Source organism: Parasteatoda tepidariorum, chromosome 7 (genome assembly GCF_982258835.1).
Source record: "Parasteatoda tepidariorum strain Cologne lab strain chromosome 7, Ptep-v5.0, whole genome shotgun sequence".
In the NCBI taxonomy this organism is placed as follows: domain Eukaryota; kingdom Metazoa; phylum Arthropoda; class Arachnida; order Araneae; family Theridiidae; genus Parasteatoda; species Parasteatoda tepidariorum.
Genome location: NC_141761.1, coordinates 13,616,349 through 13,637,887, shown reverse-complemented (window position 1 = coordinate 13,637,887; position 21,539 = coordinate 13,616,349). Strand labels below are relative to the sequence as shown.

At 34.0% G+C, this 21,539-nt stretch overlaps 1 long non-coding RNA gene across 1 annotated transcript; it reads left to right on the top strand.

The window, feature by feature from the left end:
• Positions 1-17,228: 17,228 nt before the first annotated feature.
• LOC147806863 (uncharacterized) lies at positions 17,229-19,024 on the top strand. The gene is made up of 4 exons (XR_015435736.1): positions 17,229-17,240; positions 18,407-18,549; positions 18,648-18,790; positions 18,889-19,024. It is a non-coding gene; the product is annotated as an uncharacterized LOC147806863 (long non-coding RNA).
• Positions 19,025-21,539: the final 2,515 nt, after the last annotated feature.

Here is a 21,539-nt window from a genome sequence, read left to right as displayed (position 1 = left end):
ATCAGATGTAATGACTGAAATCTCGAAATAGAAGTGGATGAACGAAAAGAGAAACACTACGAAAGGAAGGGAGAAGAAGAAAGTTTTCCGATTGCTGTAAAATTTCTTTTCAGGTATTGTAAAATGTATTTACAATACTTGCATCAGTCAAACCATGTTATATCATTTAACATTGATGTGTAATGCAAGGTATGTGTTTTCTCTTTGATAGGGTTCGGAATCGAACGAGAAGTGGAATGGAATCAGATGTAATGAGAGGAATCACGAAATAGAAGTGGATGAAAGAAAAGAGAAACACCATGAAAGGAAGGGAGAAGAAGAAAGTTTTCCGATTGCTGTAAAATTTCTTTTCAGGTATTGTAAAATGTATTTACAATACTTGCATCATTCAAGCCATGTTATATCATTTAGCATTGATGTGTTTTCTCTTTGATAGGGTTCGGAATGAAACGAGAAGTGGAATGGAATCAGATGTAATGAGAGGAATCTCTAAATAGAAGTGGATGAAAGAAAAGAGAAACACCATAAAAGGAAGGGAGAAGAAGAAAGTTTTCCGATTGCTGTAAAATTTCTTTTCAGGTATCGTAAAATGTATTTACAATACTTGCATCATTCAAGCCATGTTATATCAATTAACATTGATGTGTAATGCATGGTATGTGTTTTCTCTTTCATAGGTTTCGGAATGGAACGAGAAGTGGAATGGAATCAGATGTAATGACTGAAATCTCGAAATAGAAGTGGATGAACGAAAAGAGAAACACTACGAAAGGAAGGGAGAAGAAGAAAGTTTTCCGATTGCTGTAAAATTTCTTTTCAGGTATTGTAAAATGTATTTACAATACTTGCATCAGTCAAACCATGTTATATCATTTAACATTGATGTGTAATGCAAGGTATGTGTTTTCTCTTTGATAGGGTCCGGAATCGAACGAGAAGTGGAATGGAATCAGATGTAATGAGAGGAATCACGAAATAGAAGTGGATGAAAGAAAAGAGAAACACCATGAAAGGAAGGGAGAAGAAGAAAGTTTTCCGATTGCTGTAAAATTTCTTTTCAGGTATTGTAAAATGTATTTACAATACATGCATCATTCAAGCCATGTTATATCATTTAACATTGATGTGTAATGCAAGGTATGTGTTTTTTCTTTGATAGGGTTCGGAATGGAACGAGAAGTGGAATGGAATCAGATGTAATGAGAGGAATCTCGAAATAGAAGTGGAAGAAAAGAGAAACACCATGAAAGGAAGGGAGAAGAAGAAAGTTTTCCGATTGCTGTAAAATTTCTTTTCAGGTATTGTAAAATGTATTTACAATACTTGCATCATTCAAGCCATGATATATCATTTAACTTTGATGTGTAATGCAAGGTATGTGTTTTCTCTTTGATAGGGTTTTAAATGGAACGAGAAATGGAATGGAATCAGATGTAATGAGAGAAATCTCGAAATAGAAGTGGATGAAAGAAAAGAGAAACACCATGAAAGGAAGGGAGAAGAAGAAAGTTTTCTGATTGCTGTAAAATTTCTTTTCAGGTATTGTAAAATGTATTTACAATACTTGCATCATTCAAGCCATGTTATATCATTTAGCATTGATGTGTAATGCAAGGTATGTGTTTTCTCTTTGATAGGGTTCGGAATGAAACGAGAAGTGGAATGGAATCAGATGTAATGAGAGGAATCTCGAAATAGAAGTGGATGAAAGAAAAGAGAAACACCATAAAAGAAAGGGAGAAGAAGAAAGTTTTCCGATTGCTGTAAAATTTCTTTTCAGGTATCGTAAAATGTATTTACAATACATGCATCATTCAAGCCATGTTATATCATTTAACATTGATGTGCAATGCACGGTATGTGTTTTCTCTTTCATAGGTTTCGGAATGGAACGAGAAGTGGAATGGAATCAGATGTAATGACAAGAATCTCGAAATAGAAGTGGATGAACGAAAAGAGAAACACTACGAAAGGAAGGGAGAGGAAGAAAGTTCCGATTGCTGTAAAATTTCTTTTTAGGTATTGTAAAATGTATTTACAATACTTGCATCATTCAAGCCATGTTATATCGCTTAACACTGATGTGTAATGCAAGGTATGTGTTTTCTCTTTGATAGGGATTTGAATGGAACGAGAAATGGAATGGAATCAGATGTAATGAGAGAAATCTCGAAATAGAAGTGGATGAAAGAAAAGAGAAACACCATGAAAGGAAGGGAGAAGAAGAAAGTTTTCCGATTGCTGTAAAATTTCTTTTCAGGTATTGTAAAATGTATTTACCATACTTGCATCATTCAAGCCATGTTATATCATTTAACATTGATTTGTAATGCAAGGTATGTGTTTTATATTTGATAGGGTTCGGAATGGAACGAGAAGTGGAATGGAATCAGATGTAATGAGAGGAATCTCGAAATAGAAGTGGATGAAAGAAAAGAGAAACACCATGAAAGGAAGGGAGAGGAAGAAAGTTTTCCGATTGCTGTAAAATTTCTTTTCAGGTATTGTAAAATGTATTTACCATACTTGCATCATTCAAGCCATGTTATATCATTTAACATTGATTTGTAATGCAAGGTATGTGTTTTATATTTGATAGGGTTCGGAATGGAACGAGAAGTGGAATGGAATCAGATGTAATGAGAGGAATCTCGAAATAGAAGTGGATGAAAGAAAAGAGAAACACCATGAAAGGAAGGGAGAGGAAGAAAGTTCCGATTGCTGTAAAATTTCTTTTTAGGTATTGTAAAATGTATTTACAATACTTGCATCATTCAAGCCATGTTATATCATTTAGCATTGATGTGTAATGCAAGGTATGTGTTTTCTCTTTGATAGGGTTCGGAATGAAACGAGAAGTGGAATGGAATCAGATGTAATGAGAGGAATCTCGAAATAGAAGTGGATGAAAGAAAAGAGAAACACCATGAAAGGAAGGGAGAAGAAGAAAGTTTTCCGATTGCTGTAAAATTTCTTTTCAGGTATTGTAAAATGTATTTACCATACTTGCATCATTCAAGCCATGTTATATCATTTAACATTGATTTGTAATGCAAGGTATGTGTTTTATATTTGATAGGGTTCGGAATGGAACGAGAAGTGGAATGGAATCAGATGTAATGAGAGGAATCTCGAAATAGAAGTGGATGAAAGAAAAGAGAAACACCATGAAAGGAAGGGAGAGGAAGAAAGTTCCGATTGCTGTAAAATTTCTTTTTAGGTATTGTAAAATGTATTTACAATACTTGCATCATTCAAGCCATGTTATATCGCTTAACACTGATGTGTAATGCAAGGTATGTGTTTTCTCTTTGATAGGGTTCGGAATGGAACGAGAAATGGAATGGAATCAGATGTAATGAGAGAAATCTCGAAATAGAAGTGGATGAAAGAAAAGAGAAACACCATGAAAGGAAGGGAGAAGAAGAAAGTTTTCTGATTGCTGTAAAATTTCTTTTCAGGTATTGTAAAATGTATTTACAATACTTGCATCATTCAAGCCATGTTATATCATTTAGCATTGATGTGTTTTCTCTTTCATAGGTTTCGGAATGGAACGAGAAGTGGAATGGAATCAGATGTAATGACTGAAATCTCGAAATAGAAGTGGATGAACGAAAAGAGAAACACTACGAAAGGAAGGGAGAAGAAGAAAGTTTTCCGATTGCTGTAAAATTTCTTTTCAGGTATTGTAAAATGTATTTACAATACTTGCATCAGTCAAACCATGTTATATCATTTAACATTGATGTGTAATGCAAGGTATGTGTTTTCTCTTTGATAGGGTTCGGAATCGAACGAGAAGTGGAATGGAATCAGATGTAATGAGAGGAATCACGAAATAGAAGTGGATGAAAGAAAAGAGAAACACCATGAAAGGAAGGGAGAAGAAGAAAGTTTTCCGATTGCTGTAAAATTTCTTTTCAGGTATTGTAAAATGTATTTACAATACTTGCATCATTCAAGCCATGTTATATCATTTAGCATTGATGTGTTTTCTCTTTGATAGGGTTCGGAATGAAACGAGAAGTGGAATGGAATCAGATGTAATGAGAGGAATCTCTAAATAGAAGTGGATGAAAGAAAAGAGAAACACCATAAAAGGAAGGGAGAAGAAGAAAGTTTTCCGATTGCTGTAAAATTTCTTTTCAGGTATCGTAAAATGTATTTACAATACTTGCATCATTCAAGCCATGTTATATCAATTAACATTGATGTGTAATGCATGGTATGTGTTTTCTCTTTCATAGGTTTCGGAATGGAACGAGAAGTGGAATGGAATCAGATGTAATGACTGAAATCTCGAAATAGAAGTGGATGAACGAAAAGAGAAACACTACGAAAGGAAGGGAGAAGAAGAAAGTTTTCCGATTGCTGTAAAATTTCTTTTCAGGTATTGTAAAATGTATTTACAATACTTGCATCAGTCAAACCATGTTATATCATTTAACATTGATGTGTAATGCAAGGTATGTGTTTTCTCTTTGATAGGGTCCGGAATCGAACGAGAAGTGGAATGGAATCAGATGTAATGAGAGGAATCACGAAATAGAAGTGGATGAAAGAAAAGAGAAACACCATGAAAGGAAGGGAGAAGAAGAAAGTTTTCCGATTGCTGTAAAATTTCTTTTCAGGTATTGTAAAATGTATTTACAATACATGCATCATTCAAGCCATGTTATATCATTTAACATTGATGTGTAATGCAAGGTATGTGTTTTTTCTTTGATAGGGTTCGGAATGGAACGAGAAGTGGAATGGAATCAGATGTAATGAGAGGAATCTCGAAATAGAAGTGGAAGAAAAGAGAAACACCATGAAAGGAAGGGAGAAGAAGAAAGTTTTCCGATTGCTGTAAAATTTCTTTTCAGGTATTGTAAAATGTATTTACAATACTTGCATCATTCAAGCCATGATATATCATTTAACTTTGATGTGTAATGCAAGGTATGTGTTTTCTCTTTGATAGGGTTTTAAATGGAACGAGAAATGGAATGGAATCAGATGTAATGAGAGAAATCTCGAAATAGAAGTGGATGAAAGAAAAGAGAAACACCATGAAAGGAAGGGAGAAGAAGAAAGTTTTCTGATTGCTGTAAAATTTCTTTTCAGGTATTGTAAAATGTATTTACAATACTTGCATCATTCAAGCCATGTTATATCATTTAGCATTGATGTGTAATGCAAGGTATGTGTTTTCTCTTTGATAGGGTTCGGAATGAAACGAGAAGTGGAATGGAATCAGATGTAATGAGAGGAATCTCGAAATAGAAGTGGATGAAAGAAAAGAGAAACACCATAAAAGAAAGGGAGAAGAAGAAAGTTTTCCGATTGCTGTAAAATTTCTTTTCAGGTATCGTAAAATGTATTTACAATACATGCATCATTCAAGCCATGTTATATCATTTAACATTGATGTGCAATGCACGGTATGTGTTTTCTCTTTCATAGGTTTCGGAATGGAACGAGAAGTGGAATGGAATCAGATGTAATGACAAGAATCTCGAAATAGAAGTGGATGAACGAAAAGAGAAACACTACGAAAGGAAGGGAGAGGAAGAAAGTTCCGATTGCTGTAAAATTTCTTTTTAGGTATTGTAAAATGTATTTACAATACTTGCATCATTCAAGCCATGTTATATCGCTTAACACTGATGTGTAATGCAAGGTATGTGTTTTCTCTTTGATAGGGATTTGAATGGAACGAGAAATGGATTGGAATCAGATGTAATGAGAGAAATCTCGAAATAGAAGTGGATGAAAGAAAAGAGAAACACCATGAAAGGAAGGGAGAAGAAGAAAGTTTTCCGATTGCTGTAAAATTTCTTTTCAGGTATTGTAAAATGTATTTACCATACTTGCATCATTCAAGCCATGTTATATCATTTAACATTGATTTGTAATGCAAGGTATGTGTTTTATATTTGATAGGGTTCGGAATGGAACGAGAAGTGGAATGGAATCAGATGTAATGAGAGGAATCTCGAAATAGAAGTGGATGAAAGAAAAGAGAAACACCATGAAAGGAAGGGAGAGGAAGAAAGTTTTCCGATTGCTGTAAAATTTCTTTTCAGGTATTGTAAAATGTATTTACCATACTTGCATCATTCAAGCCATGTTATATCATTTAACATTGATTTGTAATGCAAGGTATGTGTTTTATATTTGATAGGGTTCGGAATGGAACGAGAAGTGGAATGGAATCAGATGTAATGAGAGGAATCTCGAAATAGAAGTGGATGAAAGAAAAGAGAAACACCATGAAAGGAAGGGAGAGGAAGAAAGTTCCGATTGCTGTAAAATTTCTTTTTAGGTATTGTAAAATGTATTTACAATACTTGCATCATTCAAGCCATGTTATATCATTTAGCATTGATGTGTAATGCAAGGTATGTGTTTTCTCTTTGATAGGGTTCGGAATGAAACGAGAAGTGGAATGGAATCAGATGTAATGAGAGGAATCTCGAAATAGAAGTGGATGAAAGAAAAGAGAAACACCATGAAAGGAAGGGAGAAGAAGAAAGTTTTCCGATTGCTGTAAAATTTCTTTTCAGGTATTGTAAAATGTATTTACCATACTTGCATCATTCAAGCCATGTTATATCATTTAACATTGATTTGTAATGCAAGGTATGTGTTTTATATTTGATAGGGTTCGGAATGGAACGAGAAGTGGAATGGAATCAGATGTAATGAGAGGAATCTCGAAATAGAAGTGGATGAAAGAAAAGAGAAACACCATGAAAGGAAGGGAGAGGAAGAAAGTTCCGATTGCTGTAAAATTTCTTTTTAGGTATTGTAAAATGTATTTACAATACTTGCATCATTCAAGCCATGTTATATCGCTTAACACTGATGTGTAATGCAAGGTATGTGTTTTCTCTTTGATAGGGTTCGGAATGGAACGAGAAATGGAATGGAATCAGATGTAATGAGAGAAATCTCGAAATAGAAGTGGATGAAAGAAAAGAGAAACACCATGAAAGGAAGGGAGAAGAAGAAAGTTTTCTGATTGCTGTAAAATTTCTTTTCAGGTATTGTAAAATGTATTTACAATACTTGCATCATTCAAGCCATGTTATATCATTTAGCATTGATGTGTTTTCTCTTTCATAGGTTTCGGAATGGAACGAGAAGTGGAATGGAATCAGATGTAATGACTGAAATCTCGAAATAGAAGTGGATGAACGAAAAGAGAAACACAACGAAAGGAAGGGAGAAGAAGAAATTTTTCCGATTGCTGTAAAATTTCTTTTCAGGTATTGTAAAATGTATTTACTATACTTGCATCAGTCAAACCATGTTATATCATTTAACATTGATGTGTAATGCAAGGTATGTGTTTTCTCTTTGATAGGGTTCGGAATCGAACGAGAAATGGAATGGAATCAGATGTAATGAGAGGAATCACGAAATAGAAGTGGATGAAAGAAAAGAGAAACACCATGAAAGGAAGGGAGAAGAAGAAAGTTTTCCGATTGCTGTAAAATTTCTTTTCAGGTATTGTAAAATGTATTTACAATACATGCATCATTCAAGCCATGTTATATCATTTAACATTGATGTGTAATGCAAGGTATGTGTTTTCTCTTTGATAGGGTTCGGAATCGAACGAGAAGTGGAATGGAATCAGATGTAATGAGCGGAATCTCGAAATAGAAGTGGAAGAAAAGAGAAACACCATGAAAGGAAGGGAGAGGAAGAAAGTTTTCCGATTGCTGTAAAATTTCTTTTCAGGTATTGTAAAATGTATTTACAATACTTGCATCATTCAAGCCATGTTATATCATTTAACTTTGATGTGTAATGCAAGGTATGTGTTTTCTCTTTGATAGGGTTTGGAATGGAACGAGAAGTGGAATGGAATCAGATTTAATAAGAGGAATCTCGAAATAAAAGTGGATGAAAGAAAAGAGAAACACCATGAAAGGAAGGGAGAAGAAAAAAGTTTTCCGATTGCTGTAAAATTTCTTTTTAGGTATTGTAAAATGTATTTACAATACTTGCATCATTCAAGCCATGTTATATCATTTAACATTGATGTGTAATGCTAGGTATGTGTTTTCTCTTTGATAGGGATCGGAATGGAACGAGAAGTGGAATGGAATCAGATGTAATGAGAGGAATCTCGAAATAGAAGTGGATGAAGGAAAAGGGAAACACCATGAAAGGAAGGGAGAAGAAGAAAGTTTTCCGATTGCAGTAAAATTTCTTTTCAGGTATTGTAAAATGTATTTACAATACATGCATCATTCAAGCCATGTTATATCATTTAACATTGATGTGTAATGCTAGGTATGTGTTTTCTCTTTGATAGGGATCGGAATGGAACGAGAAGTGGAATGGAATCAGATGTAATGAGAGGAATCTCGAAATAGAAGTGGATGAAGGAAAAGGGAAACACCATGAAAGGAAGGGAGAAGAAGAAAGTTTTCCGATTGCAGTAAAATTTCTTTTCAGGTATTGTAAAATGTATTTACAATACATGCATCATTCAAGCCATGTTATATCATTTAACATTGATGTGTAATGCAAGGTATGTGTTTTCTCTTTGATAGGGTTCGAAATCGAACGAGAAGTGGAATGGAATCAGATGTAATGAGAGGAATCTCGAAATAGAAGTGGAAGAAAAGAGAAACACCATGAAAGGAAGGGAAAAGAAGAAAGTTTTCCGATTGCTGTAAAATTTCTTTTCAGGTATTGTAAAATGTATTTACAATACTTGCATCATTCAAGCCATGTTATATCATTTAACTTTGATGTGTAATGCAAGGTATGTGTTTTCTCTTTGATAGGGTTTGGAATGGAACGAGAAGTGGAATGGAATCAGATGTAATGAGAGGAATCTCGAAATAGAAGTGGATGAAAGAAAAGAGAAACACCATGAAAGGAAGGGAGAAGAAGAAAGTTTTCCGATTGCTGTAAAATTTCTTTTCAGGTATTGTAAAATGTATTTACAATACTTTCATCATTTAAGCCATGTTATATTATTTAACATTGATTTGTAATGCAAGGTATGTGTTTTCTCTTTGATAGGGTTCAAGATATGTTCATCAAGATATGTTATATCATTTAACATTGATGTGTAATGCAAGGTATGTGTTTTATATTTGATAGGGTTCGGAATGGAACGAGAAGTGGAATGGAATCAGATGTAATGAGAGGAATCTCGAAATAGAAGTGGATGAAAGAAAAGAGAAACACCATGAAAGGAAGGGAGAAGAAGAAAGTTCCGATTGCTGTAAAATTTCATTTTAGGTATTGTAAAATGTATTTACAATACTTGCATCATTCAAGCCATGTTATATCGCTTAACATTGATGTGTAATGCAAGGTATGTGTTTTCTCTTTGATAGGGTTTAGAATGGAGCGAGAAATGGAATGGAATCAGATGTAATGAGAGAAATCTCGAAATAGAAGTGGATGAAAGAAACGAGAAACACCATGAAAGGAAGGGAGAAGAAGAAAGTTTTCTGATTGCTGTAAAATTTCTTTTCAGGTATTGTAAAATGTATTTACTATACTTGCATCATTCAAGCCAAGTTATATCATTTAGCATTGATGTGTAATGCAAGGTATGTGTTTTCTCTTTGATAGGGTTCGGAATGAAACGAGAAGTGGAATGGAATCAGATGTAATGAGAGGAATCTCGAAATAGAAGTGGATGAAAGAAAAGAGAAACACTATGAAAGGAAGGGAGAAGAAGAAAGTTTTCCGATTGCTGTAAAATTTCTTTTTAGGTATTGTAAAATGTTTTTACAATACATGCATCATTTAAGCCATGTTATATCACTTAACATTGATGTGTAATGCAAGGTATGTGTTTTCTCTTTGATAGGGTTTGGAATGGAACGAGAAGTGGAATGGAATCAGATGTAATGAGAGGATTCTCGAAATAGAAGTGGAAGAAAAGAGAAACACCATGAAAGGAAGGGAGAAGAAGAAAGTTTTCCGATTGCTGTAAAATTTCTTTTCAGGTATTGTAAAATGTATTTACAATACTTGCATCATTCAAGCCATGTTATATCATTTAACTTTGATGTGTAATGCAAGGTATGTGTTTTCTCTTTGATAGGGTTTGGAATGGAACGAGAAGTGGAATGGAATCAGATTTAATGAGAGGAATCTCGAAATAGAAGTGGATGAACGAAAAGAGAAACACTACGAAAGGAAGGGAGAAGAAGAAAGTTTTCCGATTGCTGTAAAATTTCTTTTCAGGTATTGTAAAATGTATTTACAATACTTGCATCATTCAAACCATGTTATATCATTTAACATTGATGTGTAATGCAAGGTATGTGTTTTCTCTTTGATAGGGTTCAAGATATGTTCATCAAGATATGTTATATCATTTAACATTGATGTGCAATGCAAGGTATGTGTTTTATATTTGATAGGGTTCGGAATGGAACGAGAAGTGGAATGGAATCAGATGTAATGAGAGGAAACTCGAAATAGAAGTGGATGAAAGAAAAGAGAAACACCATGAAAGGAAGGGAGAAGAAGAAAGTTGCGATTGCTGTAAAATTTCATTTTAGGTATTGTAAAATGTATTTACAATACTTGCATCATTCAAGCCATGTTATATCGCTTAACATTGATGTGTAATGCAAGGTATGTGTTTTCTCTTTGATAGGGTTTAGAATGGAACGAGAAATGGAATGGAATCAGATGTAATGAGAGAAATCTCGAAATAGAAGTGGATGAAAGAAACGAGAAACACCATGAAAGGAAGGGAGAAGAAGAAAGTTTTCTGATTGCTGTAAAATTTCTTTTCAGGTATTGTAAAATGTATTTACTATACTTGCATCATTCAAGCCAAGTTATATCATTTAGCATTGATGTGTAATGCAAGGTATGTGTTTTCTCTTTGATAGGGTTCGGAATGAAACGAGAAGTGGAATGGAATCAGATGTAATGAGAGGAATCTCGAAATAGAAGTGGATGAAAGAAAAGAGAAACACCATAAAAGGAAGGGAGAAGAAGAAAGTTTTCCGATTGCTGTAAAATTTCTTTTCAGGTATTGTAAAATGTTCTTACAATAAAAGCATTATTCAAGCCATGTTATATCATTTAACAATGATGTGTAATGCAAGGTATGTGTTTTCTCTTTGATAGGGTTCGGAATGGAACGAGAAGTGGAATGGAATCAGATGTAATGAGAGGAATCTCGAAATAGAAGTCGATGAAAGAAAAGAGAAACACCATGAAAGGAAGGGAGAAGAAGAAAGTTTTCCGATGGCTGTAAAATTTCTTTTCAGGTATTGTAAAATGTATTTACAATACTTGCATCATTCAAGCCATGTTATATCACTTAACATTGATGTGTAATGCAAGGTATGTGTTTTCTCTCTGATAGGGTTTGGAATGGAACGAGAAGTGGAATGGAATCAGATGTAATGAGAGAAATCTCGAAATAGAAGTGGATGAAAGAAAAGAGAAACACCATGAAAGGAAGGGAGAAGAAGAAAGTTTTCCGATTGCTGTAAAATTTCTTTTCAGGTATTGTAAAATGTATTTACAATACTTGCATCATTCAAGCCATGTTATATCATTTAGCATTGATGTGTAATGTATGTGTTTTCTCTTTGATAGGGCTCGGAATGGAACGAGAAGTGGAATGGAAACAGATGTAATGAGAGGAATCTCGAAATAGAAGTGGATGAAAGAAAAGAGAAACACCATAAAAGGAAGGGAGAAGAAGAAAGTTTTCCGATTGCTGTAAAATTTCTTTTCAGGTATCGTAAAATGTATTTACAATACTTGCATCATTCAAGCCATGTTATATAAATTAACATTGATGTGCAATGCACGGTATGTGTTTTCTCTTTCATAGGGTTCGGAATGGAACGAGAAGTGGAATGGAATCAGATGTAATGACAAGAATCTCGAAATAGAAGTGGATGAACGAAAAGAGAAACACTACGAAAGGAAGGGAGAAGAAGAAAGTTTTCCGATTGCTGTAAAATTTCTTTTCAGGTATTGTAAAATGTATTTACAATACATGCATCATTCAAGCCATGTTATATCAAATAACATTGATGTGTAATGCAAGGTATGTGTTTTCTCTTTGATAGGGTTCGGAATCGAACGAGAAGTGGAATGGAATCAGATGTAATGAGAGGAATCTCGAAATAGAAGTGGATGAAAGAAAAGAGAAACACTATGAAAGGAAGGGAGAAGAAGAAAGTTTTCCGATTGCTGTAAAATTTCTTTTTAGGTATTGTAAAATGTTTTTACAATACATGCATCATTTAAGCCATGTTATATCACTTAACATTGATGTGTAATGCAAGGTATGTGTTTTCTCTTTGATAGGGTTTGGAATGGAACGAGAAGTGGAATGGAATCAGATGTAATGAGAGGATTCTCGAAATAGAAGTGGAAGAAAAGAGAAACACCATGAAAGGAAGGGAGAAGAAGAAAGTTTTCCGATTGCTGTAAAATTTCTTTTCAGGTATTGTAAAATGTATTTACAATACTTGCATCATTCAAGCCATGTTATATCATTTAACTTTGATGTGTAATGCAAGGTATGTGTTTTCTCTTTGATAGGGTTTGGAATGGAACGAGAAGTGGAATGGAATCAGATTTAATGAGAGGAATCTCGAAATAGAAGTGGATGAACGAAAAGAGAAACACTACGAAAGGAAGGGAGAAGAAGAAAGTTTTCCGATTGCTGTAAAATTTCTTTTCAGGTATTGTAAAATGTATTTACAATACTTGCATCATTCAAACCATGTTATATCATTTAACATTGATGTGTAATGCAAGGTATGTGTTTTCTCTTTGATAGGGTTCAAGATATGTTCATCAAGATATGTTATATCATTTAACATTGATGTGCAATGCAAGGTATGTGTTTTATATTTGATAGGGTTCGGAATGGAACGAGAAGTGGAATGGAATCAGATGTAATGAGAGGAAACTCGAAATAGAAGTGGATGAAAGAAAAGAGAAACACCATGAAAGGAAGGGAGAAGAAGAAAGTTGCGATTGCTGTAAAATTTCATTTTAGGTATTGTAAAATGTATTTACAATACTTGCATCATTCAAGCCATGTTATATAGCTTAACATTGATGTGTAATGCAAGGTATGTGTTTTCTCTTTGATAGGGTTTAGAATGGAACGAGAAATGGAATGGAATCAGATGTAATGAGAGAAATCTCGAAATAGAAGTGGATGAAAGAAACGAGAAACACCATGAAAGGAAGGGAGAAGAAGAAAGTTTTCTGATTGCTGTAAAATTTCTTTTCAGGTATTGTAAAATGTATTTACTATACTTGCATCATTCAAGCCAAGTTATATCATTTAGCATTGATGTGTAATGCAAGGTATGTGTTTTCTCTTTGATAGGGTTCGGAATGAAACGAGAAGTGGAATGGAATCAGATGTAATGAGAGGAATCTCGAAATAGAAGTGGATGAAAGAAAAGAGAAACACCATAAAAGGAAGGGAGAAGAAGAAAGTTTTCCGATTGCTGTAAAATTTCTTTTCAGGTATTGTAAAATGTTCTTACAATAAAAGCATTATTCAAGCCATGTTATATCATTTAACAATGATGTGTAATGCAAGGTATGTGTTTTCTCTTTGATAGGGTTCGGAATGGAACGAGAAGTGGAATGGAATCAGATGTAATGAGAGGAATCTCGAAATAGAAGTCGATGAAAGAAAAGAGAAACACCATGAAAGGAAGGGAGAAGAAGAAAGTTTTCCGATGGCTGTAAAATTTCTTTTCAGGTATTGTAAAATGTATTTACAATACTTGCATCATTCAAGCCATGTTATATCACTTAACATTGATGTGTAATGCAAGGTATGTGTTTTCTCTCTGATAGGGTTTGGAATGGAACGAGAAGTGGAATGGAATCAGATGTAATGAGAGAAATCTCGAAATAGAAGTGGATGAAAGAAAAGAGAAACACCATGAAAGGAAGGGAGAAGAAGAAAGTTTTCCGATTGCTGTAAAATTTCTTTTCAGGTATTGTAAAATGTATTTACAATACTTGCATCATTCAAGCCATGTTATATCATTTAACATTGATGTGTAATGCTAGGTATGTGTTTTCCCTCTGATAGGGATCGGAATGGAACGAGAAGTGGAATGGAATCAGATGTAATGAGAGGAATCTCGAAATAGAAGTGGATGAAGGAAAAGGGAAACACCATGAAAGGAAGGGAGAAGAAGAAAGTTTTCCGATTGCAGTAAAATTTCTTTTCAGGTATTGTAAAATGTATTTACAATACATGCATCATTCAAGCCATGTTATATCATTTAACATTGATGTGTAATGCAAGGTATGTGTTTTCTCTTTGATAGGGTTCGAAATCGAACGAGAAGTGGAATGGAATCAGATGTAATGAGAGGAATCTCGAAATAGAAGTGGAAGAAAAGAGAAACACCATGAAAGGAAGGGAAAAGAAGAAAGTTTTCCGATTGCTGTAAAATTTCTTTTCAGGTATTGTAAAATGTATTTACAATACTTGCATCATTCAAGCCATGTTATATCATTTAACATTGATGTGTAATGCTAGGTATGTGTTTTCTCTTTGATAGGGATCGGAATGGAACGAGAAGTGGAATGGAATCAGATGTAATGAGAGAAATCTCGAAATAGAAGTGGATGAAAGAAAAGAGAAGCACCATGAAAGGAAGGGAGAAGAAGAAAGTTTTCCGATTGCAGAAAAATTTCTTTTCAGGTATTGTAAAATGTATTTACAATACATGCATCATTCAAGCCATGTTATATCATTTAACATTGATGTGTAATGCAAGGTATGTGTTTTCTCTTTGATAGGGTTCGAAATCGAACGAGAAGTGGAATGGAATCAGATGTAATGAGAGGAATCTCGAAATAGAAGTGGAAGAAAAGAGAAACACCATGAAAGGAAGGGAAAAGAAGAAAGTTTTCCGATTGCTGTAAAATTTCTTTTCAGGTATTGTAAAATGTATTTACAATACTTGCATCATTCAAGCCATGTTATATCATTTAACTTTGATGTGTAATGCAAGGTATGTGTTTTCTCTTTGATAGGGTTTGGAATGGAATGAGAAGTGGAATGGAATCAGATGTAATGAGAGGAATCTCGAAATAGAAGTGGATGAAAGAAAAGAGAAACACCATGAAAGGAAGGGAGAAGAAGAAAGTTTTCCGTTTGCTGTAAAATTTCTTTTCAGGTATTGTAAAATGTATTTACAATACTTTCATCATTTAAGCCATGTTATATTATTTAACATTGATTTGTAATGCAAGGTATGTGTTTTCTCTTTGATAGGGTTCGGAATGGAACGAGAAGTGGAATGGAATCAGATGTAATGAGAGGAATCTCGAAATAGAAGTGGATGAAAGAAAAGAGAAACACCATGAAAGGAAGGGAGAAGAAGAAAGTTTTCCGATTGCTGTAAAATTTCTTTTTAGGTATTGTAAAATGTATTTACAATACATGCATCATTCAAGCCATGTTATATCACTTAACATTGATGTGTAATGCAAGGTATGTGTTTTCTCTTTGATAGGGTTCGGAATGGAACGAGAAGTGGAATGGAATAAGATGTTATGAGAGAAATCTCGAAATAGAAGTCGATGAAAGAAAAGAGAAACACCATGAAAGGAAGAGAGGAGAAGAAAGTTTTCCGATTGCTGTAAAATTTCTTTTCAGGTATTGTAAAATGTATTTACAATACTTGCATCATTCAAGCCATGTTATATCACTTAACATTGATGTGTAATGCAAGGTATGTGTTTTCTCTTTGATAGGGTTTGGAATGGAACGAGAAGTGGAATGGAATCACATGTAATGAGAGAAATCTCGAAATGGAAGTGGATGAAAGAAAAGAGAAACACCATGAAAGGAAGGGAGAAGAGGAAAGTTTTCCGATTGCTGTAAAATTTCTTTTCAGGTATTGTAAAATGTATTTACAATACTTGCATCATTCAAGCCAAGTTATATCATTTAGCATTGATGTGTAATGCAAGGTATGTGTTTTCTCTTTGATAGGGCTCGGAATGGAACGGGAAGTGGAATGGAATCAGATGCAATGAGAGGAATCTCGAAATAGAAGTGGATGAAAGAAAAGAGAAACACCATGAAAGGAAGGGAGAAGAAGAAAGTTTTCCGATTGCTGTAAAATTTCTTTTCAGGTATTGTAAAATGTATTTACAATACTTGCATCATTCAAGCCATGTTATATCATTTAGCATTGATGTGTAATGCAAGGTATGTGTTTTCTCTTTTATAGGGCTCGGAATGGAACGAGAAGTGGAATGGAATCAGATGTAATGAGAGGAATCTCGAAATAGAAGTGGATGAAAGAAAAGAGAAACACCATGAAAGGAAGGGAGAAGAAGAAAGTTTTCCGATTGCTGTAAAATTTCTTTTCAGGTATTGTAAAATGTATTTACAATACTTGCATCATTCAAGCCATGTTATATCATTTAACATTGATTTGTAATGCAAGGTATGTGTTTTATATTTGATAGGGTTCGGAATGGAGCGAGAAGTGGAATGGAATCAGTTGTAATGAGAGGAATCTCGAAATAGAAGTGGATGAAAGAAAAGAGAAACACCATGAAAGGAAGGGAGAAGAAGAAAGTTCCGATTGCTGTAAAATTTCTTTTTAGGTATTGTAAAATGTATTTACAATACTTGCATCATTCAAGCCATGTTATATCGCTTAACATTGATGTGTAATGCAAGGTATGTGTTTTCTCTTTGATAGGGTTTTAAATGGAACGAGAAATGGAATGGAATCAGATGTAATGAGAGAAATCTCGAAATAGAAGTGGATGAAAGAAAAGAGAAACACCATGAAAGGAAGGGAGAAGAAGAAAGTTTTCTGATTGCTGCAAAATTTCTTTTCAGGTATTGTAAAATGTATTTACAATACTTGCATCATTCAAGCCATGTTATATCATTTAGCATTGATGTGTAATGCAAGGTATGTGTTTTCTCTTTGATAGGGTTCGGAATGAAACGAGAAGTGGAATGGAATCAGATGTAATGAGAGGAATCTCGAAATAGAAGTGGATGAAAGAAAAGAGAAACACCATAAAAGGAAGGGAGAAGAAGAAAGTTTTCCGATTGCTGTAAAATTTCTTTTCAGGTTTCGTAAAATGTATTTACAATACTTGCATCATTCAAGCCATGTTATATCAATTAACATTGATGTGTAATGCACGGTATGTGTTTTCTCTTTCATAGGTTTCGGAATGGAACGAGAAGTGGAATGGATTCAGATGTAATGACGGAAATCTCGAAATAGAAGTGGATGAACGAAAGGAGAAACACTACGAAAGGAAGAGAGGAGAAGAAAGTTTTCCGATTGCTGTAAAATTTCTTTTCAGGTATTGTAAAATGTATTTACAATACTTGCATCATTCAAGCCATGTTATATCACTTAACATTGATGTGTAATGCAAGGTATGTGTTTTCTCTTTGATAGGGTTTGGAATGGAACGAGAAGTGGAATGGAATCAGATGTAATGAGAGAAATCTCGAAATGGAAGTGGATGAAAGAAAAGAGAAACACCATGAAAGGAAGGGAGAAGAGGAAAGTTTTCCGATTGCTGTAAAATTTCTTTTCAGGTATTGTAAAATGTATTTACAATACTTGCATCATTCAAGCCAAGTTATATCATTTAGCATTGATGTGTAATGCAAGGTATGTGTTTTCTCTTTGATAGGGCTCGGAATGGAACGGGAAGTGGAATGGAATCAGATGCAATGAGAGGAATCTCGAAATAGAAGTGGATGAAAGAAAAGACAAACACCATGAAAGAAAGGGAGAAGAAGAAAGTTTTCCGATTGCTGTAAAATTTCTTTTCAGGTATTGTAAAATGTATTTACAATACTTGCATCATTCAAGCCATGTTATATCATTTAGCATTGATGTGTAATGCAAGGTATGTGTTTTCTCTTTTATAGGGCTCGGAATGGAACGAGAAGTGGAATGGAATCAGATGTAATGAGAGGAATCTCGAAATAGAAGTGGATGAAAGAAAAGAGAAACACCATGAAAGGAAGGGAGAAGAAGAAAGTTTTCCGATTGCTGTAAAATTTCTTTTCAGGTATTGTAAAATGTATTTACAATACTTGCATCATTCAAGCCATGTTATATCATTTAACATTGATTTGTAAAGCAAGGTATGTGTTTTATATTTGATAGGGTTCGGAATGGAGCGAGAAGTGGAATGGAATCAGTTGTAATGAGAGGAATCTCGAAATAGAAGTGGATGAAAGAAAAGAGAAACACCATGAAAGGAAGGGAGAAGAAGAAAGTTCCGATTGCTGTAAAATTTCTTTTTAGGTATTGTAAAATGTATTTACAATACTTGCATCATTCAAGCCATGTTATATCGCTTAACATTGATGTGTAATGCAAGGTATGTGTTTTCTCTTTGATAGGGTTTTAAATGGAACGAGAAATGGAATGGAATCAGATGTAATGAGAGAAATCTCGAAATAGAAGTGGATGAAAGAAAAGAGAAACACCATGAAAGGAAGGGAGAAGAAGAAAGTTTTCTGATTGCTGTAAAATTTCTTTTCAGGTATTGTAAAATGTATTTACAATACTTGCATCATTCAAGCCATGTTATATCATTTAGCATTGATGTGTAATGCAAGGTATGTGTTTTCTCTTTGATAGGGTTCGGAATGAAACGAGAAGTGGAATGGAATCAGATGTAATGAGAGGAATCTCGAAATAGAAGTGGATGAAAGAAAAGAGAAACACCATAAAAGGAAGGGAGAAGAAGAAAGTTTTCCGATTGCTGTAAAATTTCTTTTCAGGTTTCGTAAAATGTATTTACAATACTTGCATCATTCAAGCCATGTTATATCAATTAACATTGATGTGTAATGCACGGTATGTGTTTTCTCTTTCATAGGTTTCGGAATGGAACGAGAAGTGGAATGGATTCAGATGTAATGACAGAAATCTCGAAATAGAAGTGGATGAACGAAAGGAGAAACACTACGAAAGGAAGGGAGGAGAAGAAAGTTTTCCGATTGCTGTAAAATTTCTTTTTAGGTATTGTAAAATGTATTTACAATACTTGCATCATTCAAGCCATGTTATATCATTTAACATTGATGTGTAATGCTAGGTATGTGTTTTCTCTTTGATAGGGTTCGAAATCGAACGAGAAGTGGAATGGAATCAGATGTAATGAGAGGAATCTCGAAATAGAAGTGGAAGAAAAGAGAAACACCATGAAAGGAAGGGAAAAGAAGAAAGTTTTCCGATTGCTGTAAAATTTCTTTTCAGGTATTATAAAATGTATTTACAATACTTGCATCATTCAAGCCATGTTATATCATTTAACTTTGATGTGTAATGCAAGGTATGTGTTTTCTCTTTGATAGGGTTTGGAATGGAACGAGAAGTGGAATGGAATCAGATGTAATGAGAGGAATCTCGAAATAGAAGTGGATGAAAGAAAAGAGAAACACCATGAAAGGAAGGGAGAAGAAGAAAGCTTTCCGATTGCTGTAAAATTTCTTTTCAGGTATTGTAAAATGTATTTACAATACTTTCATCATTTAAGCCATGTTATATTATTTAACATTGATTTGTAATGCAAGGTATGTGTTTTCTCTTTGATAGGGTTCGGAATGGAACGAGAAGTGGAATGGAATCAGATGTAATGAGAGGAATCTCGAAATAGAAGTGGATGAAAGAAAAGAGAAACACCATGAAAGGAAAGGAGAAGAAGAAAGTTTTCCGATTGCTGTAAATTTTCTTTTTAGGTATTGTAAAATGTATTTACAATACATGCATCATTCAAGCCATGTTATATCACTTAACATTGATGTGGAATGCAAGGTATGTGTTTTCTCTTTGATAGGGTTTGGAATGGAACGAGAAGTGGAATGGAATAAGATGTTATGAGAGAAATCTCGAAATAGAAGTCGATGAAAGAAAAGAGAAACACCATGAAAGGAAGAGAGAAGAAGAAAGTTTTCCGATTGCTGTAAAATTTCTTTTCAGGTATTGTAAAATGTATTTACAATACTTGCATCATTCAAGCCATGTTATATCACTTAACATTGATGTGTAATGCAAGGTATGTGTTTTCTCTTTGATAGGGTTTGGAATGGAACGAGAAGTGGAATGGAATCAGATGGAATGAGAGAAATCTCGAAATGGAAGTGGATGAAAGAAAAGAGAAACACCATGAAAGGAAGGGAGAAGAGGAAAGTTTTCCGATTGCTGTAAAATTTCTTTTCTGGTATTGTAAAATGTATTTACAATACTTGCATCATTCAAGCCAAGTTATATCATTTAGCATTGATGTGTAATGCAAGGTATGTGTTTTCTCTTTGATAGGGCTCGGAATGGAACGAGAAGTGGAATGGAATCAGATGCAATGAGAGGAATCTCGAAATAGAAGAGGATGAAAGAAAAGAGAAACACCATGAAAGGAAGGGAGAAGAAAAAAGTTTTCCGATTGCTGTAAAATTTCTTTTTAGGTATTGTAAAATGTATTTACAATACTTGCATCATTCAAGCCATGTTATATCATTTAACTTTGATGTGTAATGCAAGGTATGTGTTTTCTCTTTGATAGGGTTTGGAATGGAACGAGAAGTGGAATGGAATCAGATGTAATGAGAGGAATCTCGAAATAGAAGTGGATGAAAGAAAAGAGAAACACCATGAAAGGAAGGGAGAAGAAGAAAGCTTTCCGATTGCTGTAAAATTTCTTTTCAGGTATTGTAAAATGTATTTACAATACTTTCATCATTTAAGCCATGTTATATTATTTAACATTGATTTGTAATGCAAGGTATGTGTTTTCTCTTTGATAGGGTTCGGAATGGAACGAGAAGTGGAATGGAATCAGATGTAATGAGAGGAATCTCGAAATAGAAGTGGATGAAAGAAAGGAGAAACACCATGAAAGGAAGGGAGAAGAAGAAAGTTTTCCGATTGCTGTAAAATTTCTTTTTAGGTACTGTAAAATGTATTTACAATACATGCATCATTCAAGCCATGTTATATCACTTAACATTGATGTGTAATGCAAGGTATGTGTATTCTCTTTGATAGGGTTTGGAATGGAACGAGAAGTGGAATGGAATAAGATGTTACGAGAGAAATCTCGAAATAGAAGTGGCTGAAAGAAAAGAGAAACACCATAAAAGGAAGGGAGAAGAAGAAAGTTTTCTGATTGCAGTAAAATTTCTTTTCAGGTATTGTAAAATGTATTTACAATACTTGCATCATTCAAGCCATGTTATATCACTTAACATTGATGTGTAATGCAAGGTATGTGTTTTCTCTTTGATAGGGTTCGGAATGAAACGAGAAGTGGAATGGAATCAGATGTAATGAGAGGAATCTCGAAATAGAAGTGGATGAAAGAAAAGAGAAACACCATAAAAGGAAGGGAGAAGAAGAAAGTTTTCCGATTGCTGTAAAATTTCTTTTCAGGTATCGTAAAATGTATTTACAATACTTGCATCATTCAAGCCATGTTATATCAATTAACATTGATGTGTAATGCACGGTATGTGTTTTCTCTTTCATAGGTTT